General features: G+C 46.8%; 1 long non-coding RNA gene across 1 annotated transcript in view; it reads right to left on the bottom strand.

Moving 5' to 3' along the window:
• LOC121073763 overlaps positions 1–26914 on the bottom strand; it is a 319233-nt gene that overhangs the window by 214895 nt on the left and 77424 nt on the right. The gene's annotated exons all lie outside the window — the stretch shown is intronic.

Genomic DNA, 26914 nt, shown 5'->3' with positions numbered 1-26914 from the left:
CTTCCATAAAACCAAGAGGCAAATTCAAGGCCATATTAGGTATAGTTAGAGGATACTAAACTGAGGTTCCAAGAAGTCTGAGCCCTTTCCTGAGTGCTGACGGCTGTTTCTGAGTCAGGCTCCTTCTCTGCTGTGCTCTGCTGAGTCACTTTATTCCAAAGCAGGAGCGAGGAGGAGGAGGAAGCAAGGGAGCCCGGCCAGGAGAGGGTAAGCAGCAGGAGCAGGGGGCACCAACCTGGCCCTCGTCCCAGAACTTCTGACGTTTGTGTTACTGGTGGGAAAAGGACTCAGAAAACACAGCTTCCGTGAGCGTCGGGCTGCGACAGGAGAGAGAAAGACCATGACACCCAAACCCCAGCAGAATACTTGGGGAGGAAGGATTATATTTTGGAGTGGGCTTATGCCAGAATACGCGTGCACGTGTGTGTCAGCATGTGTGCACGTGTGTATGCACGTTGTGTGTGCATGCACATACTCACACACGTTTTTGTTTGGACGAGGCATTTTGGCAAAGTCAACAAAAACTAATTGCAAACAAACTGCCTTTACATTCAGCCCCCCAAAACAGCTGCTTTCAAAGCTGTACCAGTGGGAATTAAAAGCATCACTAGCTGTTGCCACTTGACCTGGTAATTTCAGAGGCTTCACCTTCCGCTCCACCACAGAGCTTCCCGTTTGCTGGCCAAAATGAGCAGTCAGGTGCTGAAGAGTCTGTTCCTCCTCTTATTCAGAACTCGGCCCTGGTTTTCAGGAGCACTATATAAATTTAGAAGTTGCGTGCAATAATAAATAACTGTGACAGGTACAGAAACAAAGCCTGCAGCTCTTGGGGTTAGCGTTTCCTCCTCCGGAGAGGTTTCTGTTCCCTCGTGTCTGCGGGACAGAACATTCCAGCGATGTTTCAGCACTGATGGGCGCTCAAGCCTCAGCCAGGAGAAAAGTCAGCTTTCTGGCAGAAAACCCTGACTAGCTCCTGGAACGGAGCGAAGAAAGAGAGAAAAGATGAAATACTTTGTTTACCATACCATGACATCACCATCATCACCAGAGAAAAATGCAAGTTCATCTTTCTTCCCTGGGACAATCGGTATGACCTGAGCCATCCGCACAGCCGGATAACGAAGGCAGCGGTGTCCTCCCTGCTCCGCAGAGCCCGGGGACTGCAGCGTGGGCACCAGCACGCACACACGAGCTGGGCCTCGTGGCCACTGACTTCGACAGGGTGCAGGTGTTTGACCCTTTGCTAGACACGGGTCCAAGAGTGCTCTGCTGAGTGCTCTGCTGTTTTCTGTACCTCTGTTTCTGTCCTCTGGTAACCAAGCAGTTGTTGAAGACTTCATGGGACAGGTAAAGCCAGGACACCCCCGTGCAACACATTTTAGCCTTTTTATTTTTTCCTGGTTTTGCTCCCATGGCCTCCTGCCAGATGAGGTCCATCAAACCCAGTTTTAGGCAGCATGACAAAGGCTGGGTTAAAAGGAAAAGGGTGGGTTTCCTACCAGAAAGAGGGCCACTGCTCTGTTCCAGGGGTAGAAAATGCCTGAAAGCGTGCAGAACTGCTGTGACTACAACAGCCAGAAACACAGGAAAAATACAGGGGCAAATGGCAATGTAGCCAGCTGAGTCTTCCGTATGACAAGGACTTCCTCCACCTAACTGGAACTTGGAATGAGCTGTCAGACAACTCCAGTAAGTCTCTGTGCTCACACAAGATGAGAGTCAGGGATTACTTTATCACCCTGAGACGGACTGGAAAATCAGAGCTTCAAAATGCTTGCAAAGGGATCATCTCTAGAGGGGAAATGGCATGAATCAGCTGAAATGTTCATTGTGGTTTTAATGCTACAGACAACAGTGAAGCAAGAAAAAACTGTAAAAAAAATCCAGACCCCAGGTTTTCTATTTTTGAAACCATTCAGAAACATTTTCAGGATTTCAGGAGAGATTTACCAAAACAACCCTCATGCAAACACAGAGAGGTCATCCTTGACTACTGTTTTCTGATTAGAAGAACCCAATCAGAGAATTCCTGACCAGACATATTACTAAGACAACTACAATTGCAAGAAAATGCCAAATCAGAGCATGAAGAAAAGCTCTTAGCAGATTCCCTCAAAATAAAAATTAGTATTTCAAAGCATTGCTACGATGAGGTGTGGCTCCTGTGGAAGCCAGAAATCACTCGCTTCAAGGCTGCGGTAGGAGCCCCAGCAAATACACACTCAGTGCAAAGACACCTCATCCCTAAGCCACGTGTGCCAGAAGGACTAAGCACCACTTGCCCTCGGCAGCACCCATTTTTGTGTCATTATCTGGGCAAAACCCTTGGTCCACAGCCTGAGGAGCAGAGCTGTGTCCCGGGGCCAGCAGAGCACCCAGACTTCACGGCGCTGGAAGGGCGCAAGGGATGCCGGCCTCACACCAGCCCCCAACAGCCCACAGTAACCTGAGACTGCACACGTAGACGAGCAGAATAATTCAGAAACAACAACTGGAAAAGCCGTTCCTCGGCGTGAATTCACGGGGAATTGGTCGCCTCCAGGGACCAGTAATTCACTTGAAGGGTGACTCAGAGATGACATTATGGGCCCGTCCTTCACAATCGCTCCAAGTGCAATTTTGGCCTCAACTCTTTCTTTAATTGAATCTGATTTAGATGGGAGTCCACCAGCACTTCATTTCTATTTTATTTTTATGATTCACTTTAGCATTTAGTTTCTGTTGTAATCTGATTTTATTATAGTTGTTGCTAGCGGAAAATGTATCCACCTATTACTAACACTACATAAATTCAGATGCTGTCTCAAGCAACATTCTCACACGTACGAGCGCTAACATTTCATGCGTAATATGCCCACTTGTTGATACGTCTTGCAGCAGGACTCAGTTCCATGACCTTTCCATAGGAATTATTGTTTCAATGCAGAATGCGGTACAAAGGCAAAGGAACCCAACCTGTCCTATTGCTGTAAAGCGGGGTATGGTATCCTTGGGTGCAGCCTCAGAGCGGTGAAGATGATTCGGGCACGCACTGTGCACCGGCCCCAGCAGGAGCGTCGATTTGAGAACATCTTCCTTCACCAGGGAGCTGGTATTCACATGTCTTCATGACTTTTATTGCATGAATAAAGGTCTCTGTTTCACAGATCAAATTTCCCTTCCCACACAGGACATCACACATACTGAAATAGAGGTGTTACACCGCCCTGTTCGCTAGCACTCCAAAAGACCAGAGCATTCCACACTTTCCACAAGGTGCAGCAGCATCACATCCCCTAGAGTTTGGGTAAGTAAACCAAAGCCAGAAAGGTTCCACCTGTACCTTAGAGGGAACTTCCCAGGCAGTTCCCTAGGTACAATTTTGCGACGGACACCCTGGGAAGGCTGCAGCACCTCCATCACCACTGCGAACCAGGGCTGATGTGGGCAGAGCTCCACAGCTGGGAGAAGGAGGAGGAGACATTTGAAGAGGGCTTTTCTAGCCCTGTAATTTTACCCTTGCACACAGGATTTGAGTTTCGGGATCTACCTGCAGGAAGCACAAGGTACCAGCCACATCTACAGTGCTGTATACCACCAGCAAGTACTGCACGAGCTGCTATACCCAACACACCATCCCATGCTAAGCTCCACGCGGCTGCAGCTAGACTGAGATCTCGTGCAAAACTGGCTGGTTTCAGATCAGATTCACTGCAATAGATACCGAGTAGATCAGCCCAGATTCAAAGGCCCACGAGGCAGATCACTTTTGGACACAAAAGAATTTAGAAGAAATTTAGTTTTATTTAATTGTGTTTTTTTGTTGTTTTTTTTTTTTTCTGATCTAAGCTGAGAGCTTTTGTAACATCTGAAACTTTTATCACAGTTGACAATGGTATAAATACCATCCTGCCAGCTCCTAGAGTGCTAGCAAACAATCTTTCATCAACCAAATGAACTCTTACAGACGGAGCGAGATATAAACACCCATATGTAATGCACATTCTCTGGACTGGATCCACCACTAGCAAAACCCTCCTGCTTCCCTGGAACCAGCAACACAAACTCCCTTTATATGTCTTAAGTGTCCACAGTACAAACAATAACACATTAGCATGCTCTTGACACTGCTGTCAAAATAAACAGCTATTTATTAATGTTCTACAAGGCATTATTTTAAAAAGAAATCAATCGAGCAACAATGTCAGGAAGAAAAAAACTATCCCTCTGCCCCAGAGCACAGCATCTCCCTTCTACTTAAGACAACATCTGGTCCAGATAACAGCTGCCAAGGGCTAGAGCTAAGAGCACAGCGATTGCTGATGCTTGGTGGTTGCTCGATTAGTTCTGAGAACAACTTTTTTAGCTGTGTGGTATCGCTGCCAACTATTCCCTGGGATCCCGGGAGGACAATTCTGCTCTTACTGGGTAAACGGAACAAAGGCTGAGCGTGATGCTTGCTCTTGCCAGTCAAACCTGAACTAAATATAAGAATGTACAAAAAACTGTCTCCCCCTCTCTCCTTCCGAGGTGAAAACCTCCCCATCTTGATGCAGTGAGAAGTTTGCAGCCTTTTGTTCCTGTGGTTGAAGCAAATTTAAAGATACCAAGGAACCTCTTGAGAAAACCAAGAGAGGAAGCTTGAATGCAAAGTGAACTTACAAACAAAAAGCTATTTTTAGGGGGGGGGGGAAACTCTTACCAATGGGCAAACAATACAAGGAAGTTTCAGACACTGACTGCTAGGGAGAGCTAATATCCCCTTGTCGCTGCCCCACCTAGTCTGGATACAGGAATGCTGCTAGATTCTCAGGCTTCTCGCAACCCCCAGGTTATCCACCTTCCCCTTGGCGTGGGGCAAAAGTTCAGGGCTTGGGCCGAGAGCCACCTGGTGACCCTGGCTCATACTCACAGCCTCCTGCTCCCGCTGGCGTAGGTGATCTGAGGTCACAGCAGGGCCCTGATGGGGTCACGGGCCCCATGGTGTGGGTGGGGATGGGTGGTGGGACCCCATTTGGGGTACCGACAGACGTGACAGTAGGGCACCGCTGCAGCACGTGCGGGGCTATGGCCATGGAGGAAACATGGCAAATGACATGAACGGCCTTGGGACAACCCAAAAAGGACCTTCCTAAACACAGAGCAAACTGTCTTGCTGTGCTGCTGCCTCTCACCCGTGCTCCTGCTGAGCTGCCCAGTGCCTCAGGTCGCACCAGACCCTACGCCATGGTCTGCAGACCCGCAGCTGCAGATTCAGGACATAGCTATAAAGCTTCGGTGGTCCCCACTCATCCTTCTTTTCCTCCTAGCAATCAGCTCCCCCTGCATTCCTCACCTGTTCTAAGCAATGCAAATAATGTATTTTTCAAGCAATTATCAACACTTAGGTTCTCTGGGGAGAATATCCTTGGGGACAAAAGCTTTCGCACGAGAGCTTTTCAGCCTGTTCACTTCTTGCTCTGGCTGCATTCCTGTTGTGCAGTAGAAAGCAAAGTGGTCAAGAAGAGTCTGACTTCAGATATCATGAAACAGTGCTACACGTGAATTTTCCCTTGAAACCTCTCCCAGAGCTTTGTATTGCCCAAAACCTGAACCAGTGTTCAGGGCACAGAAGATACTGGGAAAGTAATTTCACTGAACAGACACATTTCTGCTGTTGCTGCTCACTTTGCTGTAAGCTTACACACACTGAAAGCAAGGCTTCAACAGAGTCATTCAAAAACTGGATGCAAGGTGAAACTGTGCAGAAAAGAGAAGTTCTACAGGATTGCTCAAGCCCTTATCTGGCCCTACTGCCTGCGCGCAGACAGAGACTCAAAGATTCATTCGGGGTCAGACAGGGACATTTTGTACATCGTATTGCCAGTGAGAGAGAAGGATATTTATTCCATTATAGGAAGCTGAGCTTCAGCCAGCAGTGTGCCCTTCCAGGGACAAAATCTAGCTCCATACTGGGCTGCAACAGCAAGAGCACAGCCAGCAGGTTGAGGGAAATGGTTCTTCCCCTGCGTTCAGCATGCACAGGGCCGAGGCTGGGTACTGCTCCCAGCTTTGGGCTCCCCAGGACAAGGCGCTGACCATGGGGAATGAGCCAAGGTGGTCCGGGCACCAAAGAAATGGCACGAGAGAAGGGAGTGGAGCTTGTGCAGGCTGAGGCAGGGCAGTGCCTGCTCAGAGCAGGCACTCCAATGTCCAGCCGGCTGGGATGTCTCATGGAGGCTGTGTGCTGATTCCAAAACTGCCGGCTGCAGATTTGTGCACCTCTCCTGGAAGAGAAATTGCTTGGTAGGGCAGCACGAGTGAGCTCTCTAAATATGCTAGGGAGTGGTGTACAATTAAAGCCAGGCACAAAGGGACTGCAGCCCCGAAACAGAAATATTCTACAAAAATGTCAAAGTCAACAGCGGAGTGGGGAAATCCCTTCCTCTCTGCCTGATGCTCAAATACTGAGAGTGTGCCTTGCTATTTTCTGCTGCTGAAAGAAATAACAGCACCACAGCCATAATCAAATGCAGGCGGTGTCAAACAATGCTGGGGATCGGGTAAAAACCGGTGTTGTTATGCACACACACATCACCCCTGGGATTAAACTGCCTGGTTCCCTTCCACTAACATTCAAAACTTTCCCGTTTTCCTCCAAAACAAGAAGAGCACAGCTAACGGTTCAGGTACAAAGCAACCTAACAGCACCAATTTCAGGGGGAAAACCCCAATCCCATCACACTGAGCTAATTCACATGGGTTAACAAAGCTGAGGATCGAGCCCATGAGCGTAAAGAGCCCTTCTGCTGCAGAACTGACACCTGATCTCCTGTCACACTATTTGCTTCCTAACCCCAAAAGGTGCCTCCAGGGCCCACGGGAGGTGTCGAGGAAGCAGGAATTGCTCGGGTGGACCAGGTCCGTGGCCCATCTCGCCCGATATCCTGTCTCAGACGGTGGCCAGCAGCAGATGCGTCAGAGGAAGGTGCGAGGGACCCCGCGCGAGGCAGATGTCCTGCCTCTGCAGCCCGCCCGACTTAGGAAAAGATGAAAACAAATGAGTTTATAACCTTTTGTCAGCCTGTCCCAAGGATGTAACTTCACAAATATTTAGGTCAAACGGGGCACACCCTGTGCTGTACAGAAGGAGAAAAGAAGAAAACCCAGTGCTTCAGCCTCGGGATGCCATGCTCCGTGTGCTCGATAAGATAAATGAGTGTCAGGCACGTGCTGTTGCTGCAGACACAGGTCTGCTTGCTCACTAAACTTTAAGTGTGCCCACTTTAGCCACCAGTTCCCAAGTATTCTCAAAAAAGTCACTGTGCTTGGGCCCTGGTTCGTCCCTTCCCAAACCAGGACTGACGCTTCCCTTCCCATGAGCGTGTTGTAAATGCAAAGACTAGCCACAGACACCCACGTCTCCTGACTCCCCCCTGCCTGCTCCTCCTTGGTGAGGACACGAGCTGGTGACTTCTGCCAGGTGGGAGCCCCAGCCAGAGCCGGGAACAACTGACAGCCACAGTCTGGTTCCTAAAAGCCATTGCAGGTTTTCTCAGGTATCACAGAAAGCACCAGTAAGGTCCCTAGTCAATCGGGGGCTTCATTCCTTCAAAAGCTTCTCGTTTCTCTCTTGGAAATGCTTGGGGCTCTCCTCCTGCTTGTGGATACAGGTCTGCAGTGCAGCTCGATGGAGGTGGGCACCGCCTGGCCCACCGGGATTTTGTCCAGGGCCATCCCAAGGGCAGGGATTCAGGGGATTCCAGGGGCATCACTGATGGCACACGAGCGAGGAAGAGACCGCACAGCTCTGTGCAGGGCACGGCCCCGCTCCGAAGCACCCGGAGGGCAGGCAGGCGTGCCCACAGCTCTGTTCCTCCATCAGCTGTTAATCATTTGCCTGGGCTGTGTTAATTCATAAATTTCTTTCTCCCAGCCCCGCTCCCATTGTTTGTGAGCAGGGCATTGTCACGAGGCCAGTTCTATATTTACGACAGGATGTCAGCCTCCGCTCGCAGTTGCCTTCTTTGAACTGGATACTTTTACCTTCCATGTTGGCAGCGAGGCAATTGAACAGAAAGGTAGAAAAATAAACAAGTGTTTATTTAAGACACGCTTGGTTGTATCAAAACTCACAAGTGGCAATTCATCCTATTGCCTCTTCCCCACTCCCAGCCAGGAGAGCACAGGTTTTTTCATGCCATAAACAAAGGAGTATTTCCTAGGAAGATTGAGAGTTTCCTCTAAAGGAAAACAAAACAAAAAAAAATTAAAAAAAGGAGGAAGGAATCTGCAGAATAGCCCTTAGGAAGTTACAACTCTGGAGGCCCTTCAGTCCCGCAGCAGCAGAATGTATTTAAATATAGCATGGCCTGGCCAGAGCCCGGCCTGAGGAGTGCCGTGCGCCCTGCACGGACATACACCGACCTCAGCGTCCAAGCACAGTGGGTCAGAAAGCCATTCTGAAACTCCTCTTCCTCCTCAAAATAACATTTTTTGAGGCAAAATAAAAACATTTCAAAGCCAGAGTGCCGTTCCTGCCTTGTGGGAAGCGTACCTTGTGCCTCACACCCCTATTTTCTCAGTGGATGAGGAGGGTGGTGGACTACATGTCCTGTGGCATGCTGTGGTCCCCCCCTGGCAGTGACAGGGCTGACCCACCAGTGACACAAGTGGCTGGAGTTCCCTCCAGGAGGAACACAGACATGCAGCTGGGACTAGAAGACACACGAGTGGGAATTTCAGGACACCGATATTTCATCTTTGCTGTTAATAGTTTTGGTTGGGTCACTCCGTTTCCTGCATAGGAAATTTGCCTCTTCCCATCCATCTCACTGGCAAGCAGGTCGCTTTGTCGTGGAAGAGCAGGACAAGGCTCAGTCTTCCAAGAACACAGCCAGGATTGCTCTGCCCATCCCATTTCCACAGCCTCCGTCTGGAGCTGTACCTGTTCTGGGGCCCTGCAGTGACTTTCAGCCCCAGGACACTCTGACCTGTCCCCCCCACATCTCTTCCAGAGCAAAACCCAGTAGCTATTAATTGCATTCAGCTGTAATGAGAAGGCTGAAATAGCTCCGGCTCGCTGGCAAGAGACTTCTGTTGCAAAAGCAGGCTCTGGCTGTGCATATATCTGCCATGGATCCTGCCTGTCATACAGCACAGGGTAACTGTAGCAGGATGAACCCTAGAATGTACTAATATAAGCAGGAAGGTCTGTAATGTGAGGACCTTCCCACATCAATTAAGTAAAACAATCTCCTCTTTCAGAATGCAGCATAATTCTTGCATCAGGCTCCCTTAAAATAATATACAGTGCTGCTGAACAGGAGCTGTGGGGGACTGTCTGTGATCCTCGGTTCATTCGCAGATTTAGCTGATAGTTTCCCTCTGACTGCTCTAATTCATACAGAGGAGCTCTGAGTTTTCCTTCCAAACGCAGAAAGGGCTGCACATACCACCAGCTGCTTCCTGAGTCTTCTGCAGGAATAAAGTATTGATGCACAATATGTTGGTTCACCCCCTGCTTCCAAACACTGCCATGATACTCACTGTCCCATTTCTTCTCCCCAGAAGGCAGCAGGTTCTGCTCATGGTGCACCTCCCACCTCAAAAGACTCTTCGGGGCACTCTTCAGATCTCAAAGGTCAAAGTTAGAATTAGCTGTAGCTGTATCAGACTTGCTTCAATAAATGGCATGGCACGTTCAAGCAGAAATGATGCTTTCTTCTTTTCACTGTGCAGGAATCATATTTGGGATCATAAGAAAACTCTGGAAAAGGCAGAGAGTCAGCTTATATTAGCGTTATGTCAGACTAGCTATGACCCTGCATTCAGGGTAAGTAAATATACTTTATAAAGGGAAGAATACTTTGAGCCATCGCTGCTCTTTGCTCCCCATTTCCTTCTGTCATAAGACCTGGCCATGTTTTAGGTCTCCTACAAAATCTGGGAGGTACCAGGAGACTTAGAGACCGTGAAAAAAATATAGGTGAAAAATGAAATAATCTAGATACAAGGACACAACAGGGAATAGCTGTATGTATTTTGCAATTACATTCCTAGCGCAAGATCTAATACCAGTGCCCAGTTTATAATTTTAGAATTCCTTGCAAGAAGCCTTTGTTACCTCTGGCCCCGAGGAAATTACTGTTGGTCTTCAGAGAGACGTTTTACACATAAAACCTCTCTGGATTATACATCACAAGAGCTGTTGAAATCTCCATTACAACCACGGGGAGACCTAGCATGGTGACAGTGAGAAAAACCTCCCTTTGTTTGCTGCTTAAGTCTTAAACATTGTTAGTGTGCTTCACCAGGCAGAGATGCTGCAGGTCGTGACATGACAAGGAAGACCCAGGGCTTTGAGAACAGGAGATTGTAGGAAAACATCTCTCACGTATCTATCTTTACAGAGGGCTGAAAAAATCCCAGTTCTTGGCAGAGTCCAAGCAGCATCAAGACAGTAAAGCAGTGTAACAGAAACAGAGTGGAAGCAAAAGGACCGGCAATCCTACGGGGCTATATTTCATTGCTGAGCACCACGTTCGGAGCAGTGGAAACAATACAAGCTGTGCAGCAGAAGTCAGTCACCGTGGGCTCTCCTATTTCAGCAAGTGCTTTGGAGAAATTTATGGCTAATCAGGAGCATGACATTATTAATGCGCTTTGTACCCAGCCAAGTGCAGATGTGCGCTTGCATAAACCTTTCCTTATCGTTATTAGAAGCGATGTGCTGCAGCCTGTCATTGTTCGATAAACAGTTCCATGTCCAAGATCGCAAACATTGCCGCATCACGTTCCGATGATCTGGGCCCTCCTCACAGGGTGTCAAAGTCAGATGCAACAACAAATACAAATACACAGCCCCTTTGGGCCAACGCGTTTCCAAGAAGGGGCAAATGTTGATTATCCTTGTGTGTTATTTTGCCTATAAAAGTCATCCAAATTCTAAAGAAACCAATGGAAAGCCTCCCACTGGCTTCTCTGGACTCTTTATCTGGTCATTAGTTATTGGAGTGCATTGGCCAAATTTATGCCTTTGGCATAAAGCAGCCCCTGAACTATCACCCAAATGTAGCCTCTGTTTTGGGGACAGACAGACAGCTAGAGAACACTCCAATTCATGATTCTTGTGATTTTTGCTTTATATTTTCACTAATATCTTTTCTCAACTGCTAAAAATAAAAGTTTGACCAACAAAATTTCTTGCAAATGCCCCCCTCAGACAGTCAGCCCTCCATTCTGAAAAAAAAAAAAAAAGAAAAAAAGAAAAAAGAAAAAAAAAAAGTAAAAATAGCTACAGGCGTGCAGGTGCATTGCCTTTCCAGCCATTTTTCCTGTTTAAAGTTACGTTCATTTTGTTTGTATTTGCATCTCTTCACGCCTTTGTTTTCCCCATCCCTCACGCTTGGCCAGTCCCCATACTGGCTCTTCTAGAACGCCGCAGCGAACGTTTCCCATCTTGATGCAGGGAGGGGCTGGAGAAGACATCTGGCCTGGATTCGAGTGATTTTCTTCCTGCAGATGTAAACGCAGAGAGGGAATTGGGAAAAGGAAAGGTAGCCTTTCTCAGGCCATATCCTGCAGCAGCCAGGGACCCACCTGCTCCCCGGAGAGCATTAGGAAAGCCTCAGCACTCTGCTCACTCGTGATCCGCCTCATACGGCCACTGACAGCAGAGAAAAGCCAGAGCACGGCTAGCTTTCGTTACACCCTGACACTCCCAGCACCAAAAGTCTGCCCAGGGCAGCCATCTGCGTGGGGCAGCGGTGGAGCTGGCCCTGCCTTTGTCTGCTGACAGCGCCCAGAGATGCAGCAGGGGGAGCAGGACAGGACAGCAGCACGGGTGGGAGCATGGCAGGCAGGGTGCAGGAGTGCTCCTGGTGTGCTAAACCCATCTAGGCAAAACCAACCTGACTCTGCTCCATCACTGTCACTGCATTTTATTGCCAGAAACAACGAGGGGAAAATAAGTTCTTCTTGCCATCTGCAGAATGAGGGGCAAATTCAAGTGTTTGGAGGCTTGGAGCTCCTTCTGCCCTACCCCTCACGCACAGAGGTCCTCAGCTGCACACATGATGCTCTGGAAGCATTTTGTGGTTGGTTTTAGAGTGGGCACAAGTCTAGAAAAAGTTCGAGCTCTGTTAGAAACATTTCTCTTCCCTGAAAGTTTATTCAGCTGCAACTTTGAAAGTTATGTAAGGAAACTAGATAAAATTAAGAGTACCAGACAAAAATAGCACTAAGAGAAATCTTCAGCTTGCTATAGCGCTCTGAGACCATCTTGGGGTCCTCTCTGCTTCTTCACCTAATGGCATGGGAAAGCTGCCTTTGCTGTAAGCTGGCCTCTGGCTGAATGCCACAGCATTTGCACTGCGAAGGAAAAAAAAATCACCTAGGATGGTAACAGCCTGGTTTCACATCCATTTGTGGCAACATCGATAGCTGTACTTCCCAGGCAGCAGTCCTCCCTGCTTTAGTACAGTGCAACACCAAGGCACAAACCCAGGTCCTGCCCGTGAGTCAGCACCGAGCTGCCAAACCAAGCTGAAACCTCCAGGAAGCAAAATGTTCTCTCTGCGTGTTTTTGGTACCACTCAGTATGTTACTTAAACTCCCAATGGGCAGACCCATAGCGAGGGGTTGGAAGGATGGATTTATTACAGCAGCAATTTTAGCATTTAAACTTTCTGACAGCTGCCGTGCCATAAAAATCAAAGCTGATTCAAAGCTAATATTCAGAGGTGGGAGGCTGCAGAAGGATTTGGGTTCGGGGCCATGTTGTGTTTTGTTTAGCATTCTGATGGGATGGAAGACTGCAGCATCCCTTCTCCACATTCAAGCCATCCTCAAGTTGCTTCGACTCCATTTTCCAAGCCTGGCTGCATGAAGATAGAGCTCTGTCACCCCTTACCTGAGTAATTGGCTGCCACGGTCTAAAACATGACTAGCACACCACACACAGCTTGTGGGAACAATCACGAGAGCATCCTCAGCTGCTCCAGTTCACACCTTCCCTCGTGCTGCTACAAGCACGGTATCACCTGGCAGACACAGGACGATAGCTGAGGGCAGTAAAAGCTCAGATCACTGCAGTTAATCTGCCAGGGCTTGTCCACCAGGGCCTTTGGCTATCCACACAATGTGCCTATTCATGGTAGGCACAAATAAAAGCAGTCTGTGCTGCAGCGGTCCTGAGCTACCATTCGCTCCCGGAATCACAGAAAAATATAGGTTGGGGGAGACCCCTGGAGGTCATCTCATCCAGCCTCCTGCTGGAAGCAAGGCCAATCTGAAATTACTGCAGATGAGCTCACGATGTAAGGCCTTCCATGAGGCCAGGAGTGAGACCTCACCTTATTGATTTCTGTTGAGAAGCCACTGGCTCCATCTACAAATTGTCTCACTGGTACCAAAGGACAGACAGGTCTGTTCAAAGCTTTCTGATGAGGTTCAAGGATATTTGCCAGTAAACAACCTGCCCACAGTGAGAATGGCAGAAGAGACCCCACACACTGATGTAGTTACATGGGGTTGACTAACTTAGTGAGGTTACAGCAAACCACTCTTCTCTACTGTCTACTTTTGAAGTACTCAGAAGGGAAGCCAAATGATTCCTCCCTCAGAAGAGCTAAAAGCTTGGTACTTCCTCAGCAGCACAGCTGATCTCCAAGCAATCATCTGTCCTTGTCTCTGGGCACTCTCTGCATCCTGATCCATGAAAGCAAAATGATTGGTGTTTCTACCCTCAGAGGGACATAACTCTACAAAAACACCCACTGAGGAAAATGCTCTTGTAACATCTCTGAAAAGCAAATAGCCAGGCTGAGGAAGAACAGAGGAGTATGAAATAACAATGACTTTATTGCCCACGAGACCCTAACACGAGTTACATTTATAAAGCAGATATTCCTGCTGGAAGAATTGCCCTAAGGAATGACTTCTGGAAGTCAGCCTGTTGTGGCCATTTCCCACTGAAATTTGTAAGAGTCTGCCAAGGGGCTGTATTGTCTTGCAGGGGTGAGGAAGGATTCATAAACAGGTCTGACTCTTGGGCTAAATAATGGGAAGACTGCAGTATATAGCCTCTGAGATGAATAATATAGCCTACGGCTTTTATTCGAGCCCATCTTGCATTAACAGCAAGTCAAGGTTATCGTGCTAGCTATGCCAGTATTCGAGCTAATTGGTTCTCTGGAGAGAACTACAAAAAAGTTGGTTTCAGGACCTGCCAGGCCAGCTGCAGTACGGTTGGTTGGCCATGGAAATATTTTGTTACCTTTGAGAGAAAATGCCATTTTTATCTCTAATCATATGTTACAGCATGTCCCAACAACTTGTGAAGGAAGAAAGATTTTGAACAAGATCTCTTACTGTTCTGAGCTGCCTTGCCAGTTTTCAGTACTTTTCTGATTTGGTTGAAAGAAAAATATACACAGCAGAAAAGGATCCGTCAGTACAGTGGGGAGGAAATAGAGCCCTGAAGGAGAGAAGGCTTTGAGTGATGTTGTCTTCACATTCTCCTGTGAAGCCAGGAAACCCATGGCCCCTCCAAGCACATGCTTTACCCACCTAAGCTGTCAGACCATATTATAGTTGCCTCCAGTGTTGTCCACTTCTTCCCTTCATGTGGTTCTTTCCACAATGCTTTTCATCTCTCCCTGCCATCTTTGCCTCCATTTGGATTCACCAGTTTTGAGCCTTGGTCCATTTTATTTTTGCAAGGCATATTAATAGAATTAAACAATGATACCAAAAATCTGAAAACCCAGTCAGACAACTGACATCTCTTGTGATAGGTTTCAAAACGCTCTGCAATTTAAAGAACAGAGGTCCTTGCTGAAACGTTCACAGTGGTAGCTCTGCTGAGACCTACTTTATTTCAGAAGCTTCTTGCAGGAACGGGATACTGGTGTTTATGGCACCCTTTACATAGTGTCTCGGCTTTCGTGACCCTGTCCTCCAACATTTCTCTCCTGAGAATGCTTTCCATATTGTGCAAACTAAAGGACCCTCCAATTGATTTAATAGCTAATTTGATGTACTTGAAGACAGGAGTGATGTTTGTAATTTTGTGTTTTGAATCAAGCTGTCCTAGGAACTTCTAGCAGCATATTCTGTATTCTGCCCCAACTTTCCTCAAATGAGATATTTGAGAGAAAAGTCTAGCAGCCAGCATCCAGTAGACAATCTTAAGGAGACTCCCAAATGCCTCTAAACCTGCAATAGCATCAGCCACCCAGCCAGCCAACACGTTGATTATGGGATCATCCTGCCAGCAATGAAAGCTTTTTCCATTCCCTCTCATTTATTACTGACAATCCAAACAACATGGGAGATTTTCTCATTTTTCTGCTGTTTTTTCGTACTGTCCACTTCAAGGTCATGCAGCAAGGTGCACCTGGGTTCACATTTCAAAAGGAACATCAAGGTTAGCCCTGATCACAGTCAGCTCTAATCACCAGTTGTAGTGGGATACAGTCTTTCCCTTAGTCACAAAGCATGGCCCTTGAAATACCCTGTAGGATGAAAACAATGCCTGCTATAGCATTTTTCTCCTGATTGTTGGGGAAAAACAAGCACCATGATTAGTCGCACCTAGACACAGTCATCATTCTCACTTCCAGCTTCTTGCCTGCTCTTACACTAACGAGGCTATGATCTCCACCCCAGAGAGGATCTTTGCCTCAGATTCACATGCTATCGATCAGTCTGCTCCTAGCACTGGGAAAGATGCTTTCCTCCCTTCCACCTTCTATTTGGACCTGCGCCTTCCTACTGGGATCGTTTTACTGGGTAAGGGAGGACAGAAATAGACAGGAAAGAAATATGTCAATATGTGCATTGAGGAGGAATTAAAAGCAATGCACATTGAAATATCTGAAAGCACATGGGAATTTGCTGGAAACCAGAGGAGAGAGGAAGAGAAGCAGCTATCACGCCTTTTACTGCAGCACATGGAGTTAGTTTTGAAAAGTTCCTTCTCCCTGTCCCGTCCCTCTCCTCCCCTCCCTGCTCACCCACTCCCCTGGGGAGGAGAAGGTAGCAAAAGCATCATTACGAAATTAATCACGTCGAAAAAGGATTCCAGCAAGGTAGAAACCCAAAACCTAAAAATCACTGCAAGAGGCAGAAGCGTCTTTGGGGGAAAGTTCAAACAGCTTCTTTTGCTTGACGAGTGCTGGAAACAATATGGCAATCATTAGCTTCTCTCTCTCCAGCTCAGGGTAGTCCATCTAATTTACACATGATGAACAACAGACACGCACGTAGGTCCAATAGCAATATTACAGTCACGCCTCTTGCCAAGAATTATGCCACTAAAAACCACATGTGCACACCCATGTGAGTCTGGAAAGGGTTAACAGGCTGCTGGGGGCTCCTTCCCCTCGCGGAGAGGTAAGAGCAGGGAGAGCAGCTCAGACAGAGAACAAATGTCACCCTCGCTGCGTGACCACCCCTGGATGTTGGTGAAAGCCTCCCTGAATGCACCTGAAAGTACAGCCTCAGACCTGGTATGGAAGTGCAAGGTATCGAGTCCTGGTTGGTTTTTTTGGGGTGAGCCCTGGGGCCCCACAAGAATGCTTAGCCTGGGCTCCTTCTGTTGCTCATTCCTGAGTAACTTCAGGAAAACAGGGTTGTTTTGTACCCTAGTGTGCAGTATCCCTGGTGGCAGCCCACAACACCTTTGCTCACCTCAAAGAGAGTACACTTGCCAAATGACAGCTCCCCTTCTACGTGGACCACTGACGACTCGAGACAGCCAGCAGGGATTTCAAGCACACCCTGACTGCCACAAACCAGCTCTGCGCCCTGCAGCATCATTAAAATGACAACGTGTTACCCAGCCGGAGATCCTCTTGTTCTCTGGCATCAGACAGATCCGTACAACACCAGGAGCTGCTGTCTGACCCGAGCTCTTCTTTAAAACTGCCAGTGTTGTGTGCTTGTTCTCCATGCAGCCAAAGCCACTGAGCTCTTGGTGTCACGCTGACCTGGAGCAATGAGCTCCCTAACATAAAGGCATTTTCATTTTTACCAAAAGCCACTGCGTAGTGTAGGGGGATATTTTCCACTCTGTCTCTGCCATTGTCCGCGTGCTTGGTGACCTGGAACAGGTAGTGCTACCTTTCTTTGTCTCTTTGCTAAACAGAGATACCGGTGCTGACCAGTCCTGTACAGTACCTTGACACCTACCAGGGATAAAAAGCCAGGTGTTGACACTATTGTGCGGCAAGTATTTACACTGACCTGCTTTAAAACTCTTCCTCCTGCGTGTTCATTGAATAACCTCTTTGTTCCTGTGTTATGAAACACTGCAAGTAGACTCACAGCTGCCCACAGAAGTGAAAGCGGATGGATGCAGGCTGCCGGAGAGCCCCTCCTGCTGTGCAGGACTTCCAGGGGTGAAACCCTGGCTCTGTTGACCCTGATGGGAATGCTGCCGAAGGAGTGACTCCTTTAGTGCTGATTCACTGCAAATGATAGTAGGAAAAGTGTTCTGTAACGTTTTCTGACCTGATTCTTGAGGGTTTAGTCATCCCAAAAGTCAGCATGAATAAGGATTACTCTTTCCTTTCAGCAAATGGACCCCTCAAGTAAAAGCCTGCCCATCTAACATTTTTTTCACTCTATTTTTTTTGTTGTTTTTCTGGTGAAGTTACCACCATCTGCAGCCAAACAACACACTTAAGCCCAGTAACCTTTCAGAAAAATGACAGATGATGTCTGCTGCTCATTTCACGTGGTTTCTGCCCAGCACAGTCTCTGAGGAAAGGAAGAAGGTGCCAAAACTGAAATAAGAAAGATAACATTGGTAAATGTCAGAGCTCCCTGGTGAGTGCAGAGGTCTCAAAGACTTGAGAATGCTGAACAGATGACTCACTGGGAAGGGTTGCCGCACGTCCTGTTTTTAACAGATGGGACACTAACTTATTTTATCTAAGATTCTACATTTTTATGGTATTATAGTAGCATCTAGAGGCCTTAGTAGTGAAGGAGATGGCTTTGGGGACTGTGTGGGGTAGAAGCTATGGTGCAGGAGAACAGGTTGAGGGAACGGGATTTAATGTGAAAAACTGCAGACCAGCTCCCTGCTAGTGTATTTTGGAGCTGGTTTCAGCCAGGGTCTGGTTGACAGGCACAGAAAGGCATTTTCCTCACTAAAAAGACAGATTCTGTCATAGTTGCAACAGTTCTCCATAGAAATATTACATATATGTATCCATTTTATTATGGAGCCTGCTACATCCAAATATACAAGCTATAAATGTTCGGATCCATGCTCCATACCTGTGCTCAGAATTTCCCAGTAGATGATATACAAATTTTGCCTTAGTCCCACGGACAGATTTCAGAACCATTTCTGTTCAGGTCAGCCCAAAAGTAAATTATTTGGTGTCTCTGGCACTGAAAAATGCCATTTTATAAAATAAACATCATTTCCAAGTGAATAGGCAACATATTCTGTGTTTTAGATGTTGAAATCAGACTGACTTTCCCCTCTGTGCCTCTGCCTTTTCAGCCAGAGCCACTGGCTGAACGCAGAAGTGCATGAACAGCTCTAAATCCCACACCAGTTTTAACTGAGTTCGCTGTTCAACAAACAAAAAAAGCCAGGCAGCTCTAATGTAATGATGCTGGTGATGATATTTTCCACATCCTGCTCCAGATCTCCATGTCATTTGTCCCGCCACAAGCTAGTGCAACATACCCTACAGCAGGACGAAGAGTGTGGAGTCTGCTACGGCCTGTGAACTAAAGCAGACCTGGAGTGAAACCCCGACCTCAGACAATAGCAGCTTTGCCACCAACATAAACGGCACCAGTTTATTAGCCCAGAATTTCCAACTCAAGCATTAGAGGCTTGTATTTTTGACAGTTTTAATCCAGAAGCCCTGAACTCCCTACCATCATCTGTGGATGTGATTACATGGGTAGACAGGATAAAGCTGGAGCACTCCGAGTATTTCTGCTCCGCGTCTGCTTCCAAAGTGAAGCTGTCACTCAGCTGGCCCTGTCCAGCCAACTAATCGTTCTTCTGGGGACAGGCTCCTGTGGCTAACGTGTCCCCATGGTCTCCCATTTAACATGCTGCTGAAGGAATACAAATTTGTCCACTCCTCCCTCCCCTTCTTATCCAGTTGAAATAATAAATATTTTACTCATGATTTATTGGATTTCAGTTTGTTGAAAAGATCCTCCAAACAAATGAAGTTTTAATGGCAACAAAAGCCAGCCGCAGCGCATTACAAAATATAAACAGCAGCGGAGGCCGTTAAACAAAACCCACTTCGGATACGGCTGACATAAGGCTCGGCAATCTTCACCCCCTGAGGCCAGGGCCCTTGAGAGAGGGTCACAACAAGTCCCTCACTGGAAAAAGAAATCTGGAAGTATTGTGGGCTTGAGTCCTCTGGACACTGAGGGCTGCAAGAAGGACTTTTGAAGCAACCAGTCGAGGCTTTGAGCTATTCAGGACCACAGGTAAGATTCTCTGGTTGTTCCTCAGTAGGAAGGACCAAGGCAGCCCCCACTCTCTGATCCCTTCCCGCTGCCCTTCCACTGCCCAGGAGTTTTTGCCTGACCTCCAGCTCCAGCTCCAGCTCCAGCTCCCTACCTCTGCCCTGTGCTCTCCTCCTGACGAACAGCATCAGAGCTCCATCACTGCACGGGGCACCTGCACAGCACCGGTGGTGGAGTCACGTGCACATTTGAGGCTGGGGCAAGTAGAAATCAGGTTCTACTTACTTTCCCCCATCCTTCTCCACATACTGATGAGGAGGCAGGTCGAAAGCATGCCTTTGATGATGGTACATGGCTACAGCCCTAGACGGGGATACCTGCTGTAGCTGCAGCGAGGAGCGCGTGGATATCAGCTGACAACTCTGTCCTGCAGACATCTGACCAGTCCCCTCTACCCAGTACAGTACCTGGGTGTAAGGCTTGTCCAAGGTTTTTATTTCAAACTTTGGGGCTCATGGAAGGTGACAGCCAGACCGAGCACTTCTCAGAACCCACCAGCCAACACTGGCCTTCTTGAACCTGAGTGGCAGTTTCCAGACCAGAGACAACCCAGTCTCAGAAGATGTTCATGGCTCAGCACCAACCAGTTTCACGCTCCCCCTGGCAGCCACCAGGTGACCTTGCTGTACTCTGCACGCCACACAGAGGTGAATACTCACAGCACACCCAAACTGGCCTAGTGCTAAGGGACTCAGGTGGTGTCTCCTTTGCAGGGGCAAGATGCAATGGAAACATTCGAGGAGGCTCCTCAAGCCGTGGAAGCTAAACCAGACCACATGAGAGACTGGAGGCTCCTGCCTGAGCAATAAAACATACTGTTTTCCTTGACAGCAAACACAAGGAAGTCTAAGCAGAAGGGGACTAAGAAGAGCTATCCATCAGCACAACTCCCTTCTGCCAAGCCCAGTCTGAGGATGTTTTCTGCTGCACAAATCCTAGGGTCTCATCTATCCACAGCTTGTTCCTAACTCTTAGATGCTACCTAAAAACAGCCTTGACGAGTGCACAGCCGGGATTGCCACCTTCTATTCAAACAGGGAAAGCGTGGACAAGTAATGTGTTCCAGAGCCTGGAAATCAGGATGTTTTGATTTGTGATAAAGTATAAAACATGTGTGAGTGACCAAAGACACCCTGCCTGAGTCTTTCAAGAAATAAGTGATTCAAGACATTTTACCATAACAGCAAGAGTTTACTGTCAATAAACCATTGTTTACTGTCTACACAAGAGCTGTGGCTACTACTTTATTCAAACATTCCTATTTTGCCTACTTAATCCATTCCAAGTGACTGCATGACTGCAAACAACTTCCCTTTCAACAGTCAGGGATGCCTGGGAAAAGGTCCTCCTGTCTGCCTGGATCCAAAGTGCACCTTGACTTCCCAGCACAGCCGGGGCTCCTGTGTGCTCCTCCAGCCCCACGTATCCATTGACCAGAGCAGCCACTTCTTCCCTGCTCCCTTCCCACTCTCCCAGCTCGGAGGGCAGCCAGCAGATTTCGTACACCTCTTGGCTGAGGCCGTGAGATGAAGCCGACCTTCTAGAAACACGGCCACTGCTAGCTCGTGTAGCCTTCTTACTTCATCTTGTCGCTGGAGACCCCAAGCTAAGGCCTTAGAGTACCACTACAGTTCAGACAGATGCCAAATATTTTGAAAACACTGAGTTTCAAACACACAAAAAAAATAAAAATCCATAAAGCCCACAACAATTGACAGTCAAAACTTAGTTCTACTCCAGCCTATAGGCTCATCACGAAAGAGGCCGACTGCACTGGAAGAAGTCATCATCCGGTTGACTGTAAACTGCATACCACATACTCACAATCAGATTTATTTCATGATTTAGAAAATGTAATCACTTAGTGATTGCATTACTTAGCACCATGCTGTGTTGTGTACTGAAAGACACCATAATTAAACTGCAGCAGACCATAATTGCTCCAGGAATGAATGATGTCAGGAACATAAAGTGGCCAACATGGATTTGCAAGAGATCATGCAATGATTGCTGGAGGGTAAAAGCATTTGTTTGTTTTTATCCTGAGCATCTTAATTTCATTTGTAACTGAAAATCAGAACTCTATTCAAGTTAAGGAGGAAGCAAGCAAGGAGATGAGGCAGGGCTCAAATGGGCTAATAAAAATAATCAGTGATGATGACAGGAAAAAAAAAAAAAGAAAAAAAAAAACAGTACAAAATAGAATCTACATTCACTGAGGAGGCTACAGACATAACCAGAAACATCTCGAGGTTCTGCAGTGAACAATCCCCCACTGGTAAAGAGCCTAACCCAAAGCCCATGGAAATCAAGGTCTTTCCACTGACTTTGTTGTTTGTGAGTGCATGACAAGCAAAACCTTTCCCACTGCAGACTGTCTGCCACAAAATCTTGTCTGTTTCTTTACACATTTTCCACTGTTCTTAATAAAGCCATTTTCTTACTTTATGTTAATATTTAAAAAAAAAAAAAAAGGAAAAAAAGAAAGAAAGAAAGAAAGAAAAGAGAAACCCTTCATAAATACACAATCAACCCTGAGGTAATTTTCCTAAAATAATTTTTTAAATAAACTGCTCTGTACAAACTTCAGTCACTTCAAAATGCACTTTGAAACTGAAGACTGTGGAAAAGTTAAAGAAGTGATTGCTGATAAATAGTTCCATATGATTTATTGAATATAATATCCTTCCCTAGATGTTTTTTCAGATCTTAGGACATGGACATTTCGCTCGCAGAGATGTGTGCTAAGGTTTAATAAGATTTTTATATGCTAAAGAACTTCCTCCAGTTCCAAAACACTCTGTACCTACTCAGCATCACCAATACTCTTAAATAGAAATATCCGTTAGGATGAAAGTGAATTAAATTGGTGGAGTTGTATAAAAATGACTTCTGTAAAACATTTGAAATGCACTTCTTCACAGTCAGAGCAGGGAGCAGGCCTGTTTTTGGTTAGGTTGTGGCAACACCCAAAAGTTTATCAGATGCTCTCCTTAATTCCACCGCTTTTTTTTCCTGGGGTCTGAAGGAGAACAAAAGTTGTCACTGCTTCACAGCAGCATCAACTTGATACAGTGACACAAGAACAGAAGAGGGAGAGCTTTCCAGAGTAAGATCACAGAGCACTGTCCCTTGGTAGCAGCTCTGAGAAAACAGACTGCCTTCTCTTTCTCAGGAGAGGTCATGTAAGGCATTTCAGTCTGTTGTACTGGCCCTTACAAATACGTTCTCTGGCAAGACTCCGTGCATAAAGCAAATCCAGAGCCAGACACCTTTTCAGCTTTTCTCATCGCTCTGTTGCACCAGTTACCTTGCAAAGCACTCAGCAAACCTCTCTGGGCAAGCTAATACAAACGCTGGTTTAACACATACAGACATATTTCACGTTGGTTATAAAGAATTAGTGCTCTCTGAGAATGCATTGACGTAAGCCAGCCAGATACGACCCAGGTTTAAACAGACACAGAAGCAGCCATATGCAAAAGCCTCAGATGTAACCCTCCTCTCTCTTCTGCTGGACCTGATTGTATAGAAAACTGCTCTCGACACAACTGGAGCAGGACCTGGCCTATTGCTGACCATCGCCATACACGGGAGCATACGGGCTCCAAACCCACTTTATTTAGGACACATGCAAGTGACCACAGGCCTCCTGTCGGCTCTTTGGATGCACGGTAGCTTGGCAGGGTGAAACCACGCTTGTGCTAATCCACCTTCTTACACAGCAGTGGGTCTGGCCAGGATCCCCAGCCCCGCTCAGGCAGGAACAGGCAGATCCATCTGTATCTGACTGTGCAGATGTGGACTCAGATGTCTTGAGAGTGCTTGAAAGGACATGAAAGGTGCTCCTTTCCAAAACCCACAGCAAGGAAATGGCTGGGCTGAGCTCTCTAAAGGTATAAACAGGAAACAATCTCTTCACTCTCAAGTGGCTCAATGAAAAATATCATCCAGAATTGGCAGTAACGCCCCATTCACATGCAGCTAGAGTATGCCAGAAGTTGAGGTGAGAACACAGGAAAGCCCTGGATGCTAAAGGCTGACCCTGAGCAGAATGGTGCGAGCTCCAGGTTCCCCTGGAACCGCAGGGCTGGTACCCAGCCAACTGATCAGGCCAAAGGAGTGAAACACCATGCGTTCAGGAGGGCTTAACCAGCACAATGGGAGGGAAAGTACTGTAAATGGTCACCCTAGGGCCTCCAGAACTAAGGCCAGCATGAAAAAGTCTTCTATAAGAAGAAAAGATAAGATAAAGATGTACTGGGTAGAGTACCGGACCACTTTGTCCTATCGTGGTGCACGTCTCTGCAAAGGCACATGAATGCCCCAGGTGTCCCAGGACACTCCGTACTTTCCTGCCAAGCACTCCTCCAGGAGATGGACGCGGCCAATCTGAGAGGTGAGGAAGATGCCAGTGGAGAATGAACATGTGGGACTCACTCATGTGTTTTGTGTTCTGTTTGTTATAGGAAAGAAGGGTTGTGTGTGGGTGGGCTGAGAGCCCCCCATTCACACAATGTGGAATCAATAAATCACGGGCAACCCTGAAGAGCCACCTGTGATTTCTGAATGTGAAAAGCCCTCCTTCCCCTCTGGAACGACCTCCAGTCCTGCCCTCCCACCTTATCAAGGTTCTTGGGAAGGGTCTCACAACCCACGAGCAGCCACTGGGTCCATGAGACGACTGGTGAATCACTCAGGTCTGATCTTGCCTGGATGATGTGGTTTTAGCCTCAACTCCACGCACACTTTGTTTCCTGACTACTACACCGCTAGAGCTTGCATCGGCTAGCCCAAATTCCCACCACGACTCAGGACACGCATGGACTGTCACGTCTTTCAGCACACTGGCTGTGCTTCACCGACTACGACGAGCTTCCTTAGCGCTGGCAGGCAGCTGTTGTCTCACACCTCCTTGGCACTTTTTACCTTATTCTGTTTTTCACATTTCTCTTTCCTCCCAGGATTTCCCAGTGAGGACTTCTGAAAGCCTGTGTTGCCCAGGACTCAGGATGGAGCAGGGAGGAGAGGAAGATGGCAAAGGTCATTGGTCCCACGATGGCTAAACACACATACACTTCAGACACTGGTTTCTGCAATTCCTCAGCCGTTCCCCCATCCTCTGGAAAGGGGTCACCGTGTTGATTTATAAACTTAGGGAACCAAATGCCTCTTGCAGACCTGGTGAGTAAACACGCCAACCTCCATAGTAGCCTTGTACAGCTCCATATGGCAAGCAGAGCTTCACAAAGGCTTTTGTCCACATTTCTCATCAGTCAGACTCTACAAAGACAAATGACTAAATCCAAACTGTGGCCGAGGTTACCTTATCAGTGACCCCCAGCCTCTGGCCTTGCTTCAGTAGGCCCTAGAGATCTCGGAGTGTCCATTCCCAGCCACACACAGATACACTCCCCTGCCAGGCCTTCTGCCCTGGTAAACATTTCGGTCCTTTTCCCTGGGAATCGGGGGCTGTGGAGCACGGAATTAACTACAGTCCTTGCCTCAGGACATCCCCAGTGTCAGTAGAGGGAGAGTATTAACCTGAAATTAGACATTTTCCACTCTTCTTTCTACTGGAGACTTTTCTAAGCCTACCTGACGTTTTGGTCCCAGTGCCCAAGGAGAATGGCATCCCACCATCTCCATCACCAAGACGAGCATGGCACAGACAAGTCATTCCAGCCTGGGACAGGCAACATCCATCTTGTGCACTGTTACCATCCGTAACAACCTTCACTTGTCTTTTCTTTCTGCCTGCCTCAGTAAATGCCCAGAGTGGGTTACTGCTGGCAGATACAACTGCACTCTCTGTTATCATTACAGATGTGAAATATGTGCTGCTGTGTTTGCAATTATGAATGCTTAAATGAAATCTTAATTGCAAGAAAAAATATTTTTAGTCATATTTACATTACCAAGAATGAGTAATGAAAATTCATATTGTCAGATGTCAGAGGTTTCGTTGTTGCTGTTGTTACTTTTTTCTTGAGAATAATAACTGAAGCTATTTATACAAAGATTCACACTACATTGCCTCTTTTGCTCCATTATTTTTGGCAATACAAAACCAACAAGCTAAGCTCAGCCTTAGCCACAAAAGAGTTAATTTAAAGAATAACAGTGGGAACCATGCTCTTCTCAAAGGGATATTTATTTGGTTTTAAAGAACTCGTTCTTCATGCAAAGAAAATGAAGGTTGGAACCAGAAGAGAAACATCTGCCTCCTCCAAAGTTATGAGAAACTGTGTTGCACATTCCTAACCCTTCTCCTGTCCTTTTGGCTAAAAATCAATTACTTTTTTTTAAGGTAACATATACATCTGGGCAACTGGGCAACCAGCAAATAAAAATCACTCTTCAGAACTAAACACAAATAAGATTAGCTAAAAAAGAAAGGGTAGAATATATTCACTCCTCTGGGAAGAAATATTTTCAGTTACCAGACAGATTCTTTCTGATCCTTTCTGGTCTTCAAGATCTGAAGAAGGTAATGCATGACTGCAGCAGACAACTAATTGCTTTTGTTCTTTAAAACACTTTTGACATACCTCCCCCTTCCATTTCTCTACATGAAAATACTTAGCAAAACTTTGAGATTGCCATTTATCTTATCAAAAGAAGCAAAAACGGAGATCGATTATCCCTTTCTGATAGGTGCACACTGGAGGTGCACATGTCACCCTCAGTCCCAACAACACAGGTCTGAGTCTTGGGATATTTGGGCTGATGTGTCCAAGCAGTCAGATATGACACAAGAAACATGGAGGAAACTGGGCATGAGCTGAAATATGGGTTACCAAATTCTACAGCCCTGTAAATTTTGGCAGGGAAGAAGTAGAAAAAAAGATAGGGCAAAACTACAAAATTGTCAAGAAATTCTAGTACATCCGAAATGTATTACCAAAATATTTTTATGCTTTGAATAATACAAACTGATGGATTTTTTCATTTAATGAAACTGCTTCTCCTTTTTTTTTTCAGCCGCCTTTCCTAACTGTCTGCTTATTTACAGGCGGTTTTCCTGACTGGCTGAATACAACTGTAAAAACATCAGACTAAAGCACTTAAAGACACCAAATAATGCTTCTGAGCACAGGTAGCTTTACAGAGTCCAGAAGGAAATGGCTGAAAGCTAAAATGTTTGGTTTATTCTGCAGGAGTGGGGCATGATGAAAACAGATGGAAACAATTTGGATGGCAAGCTTCTCATATACATCTCAACATCTCCCTAACCTCAGCATTCACCTTGAGAACAAATTGCCCCAGCAACTTGCAGCCCCGGATTAAGAAACTATTGCTTATTTAAATACAGATTTGCTGAGGATATCCACAGGAAATTTGAGGAGCTACTTACTGAATGCAGACCATTGTTTGCATTACAGTAGCACTCAGAAGACGCCAGCAAATCAAGCACAGTGTGCATGGTACT

This window comes from Cygnus olor, chromosome 8 (genome assembly GCF_009769625.2).
Source record: "Cygnus olor isolate bCygOlo1 chromosome 8, bCygOlo1.pri.v2, whole genome shotgun sequence".
In the NCBI taxonomy this organism is placed as follows: Eukaryota; Metazoa; Chordata; class Aves; order Anseriformes; family Anatidae; genus Cygnus; species Cygnus olor.
This window is presented reverse-complemented; position numbering and strand designations above follow the sequence as displayed.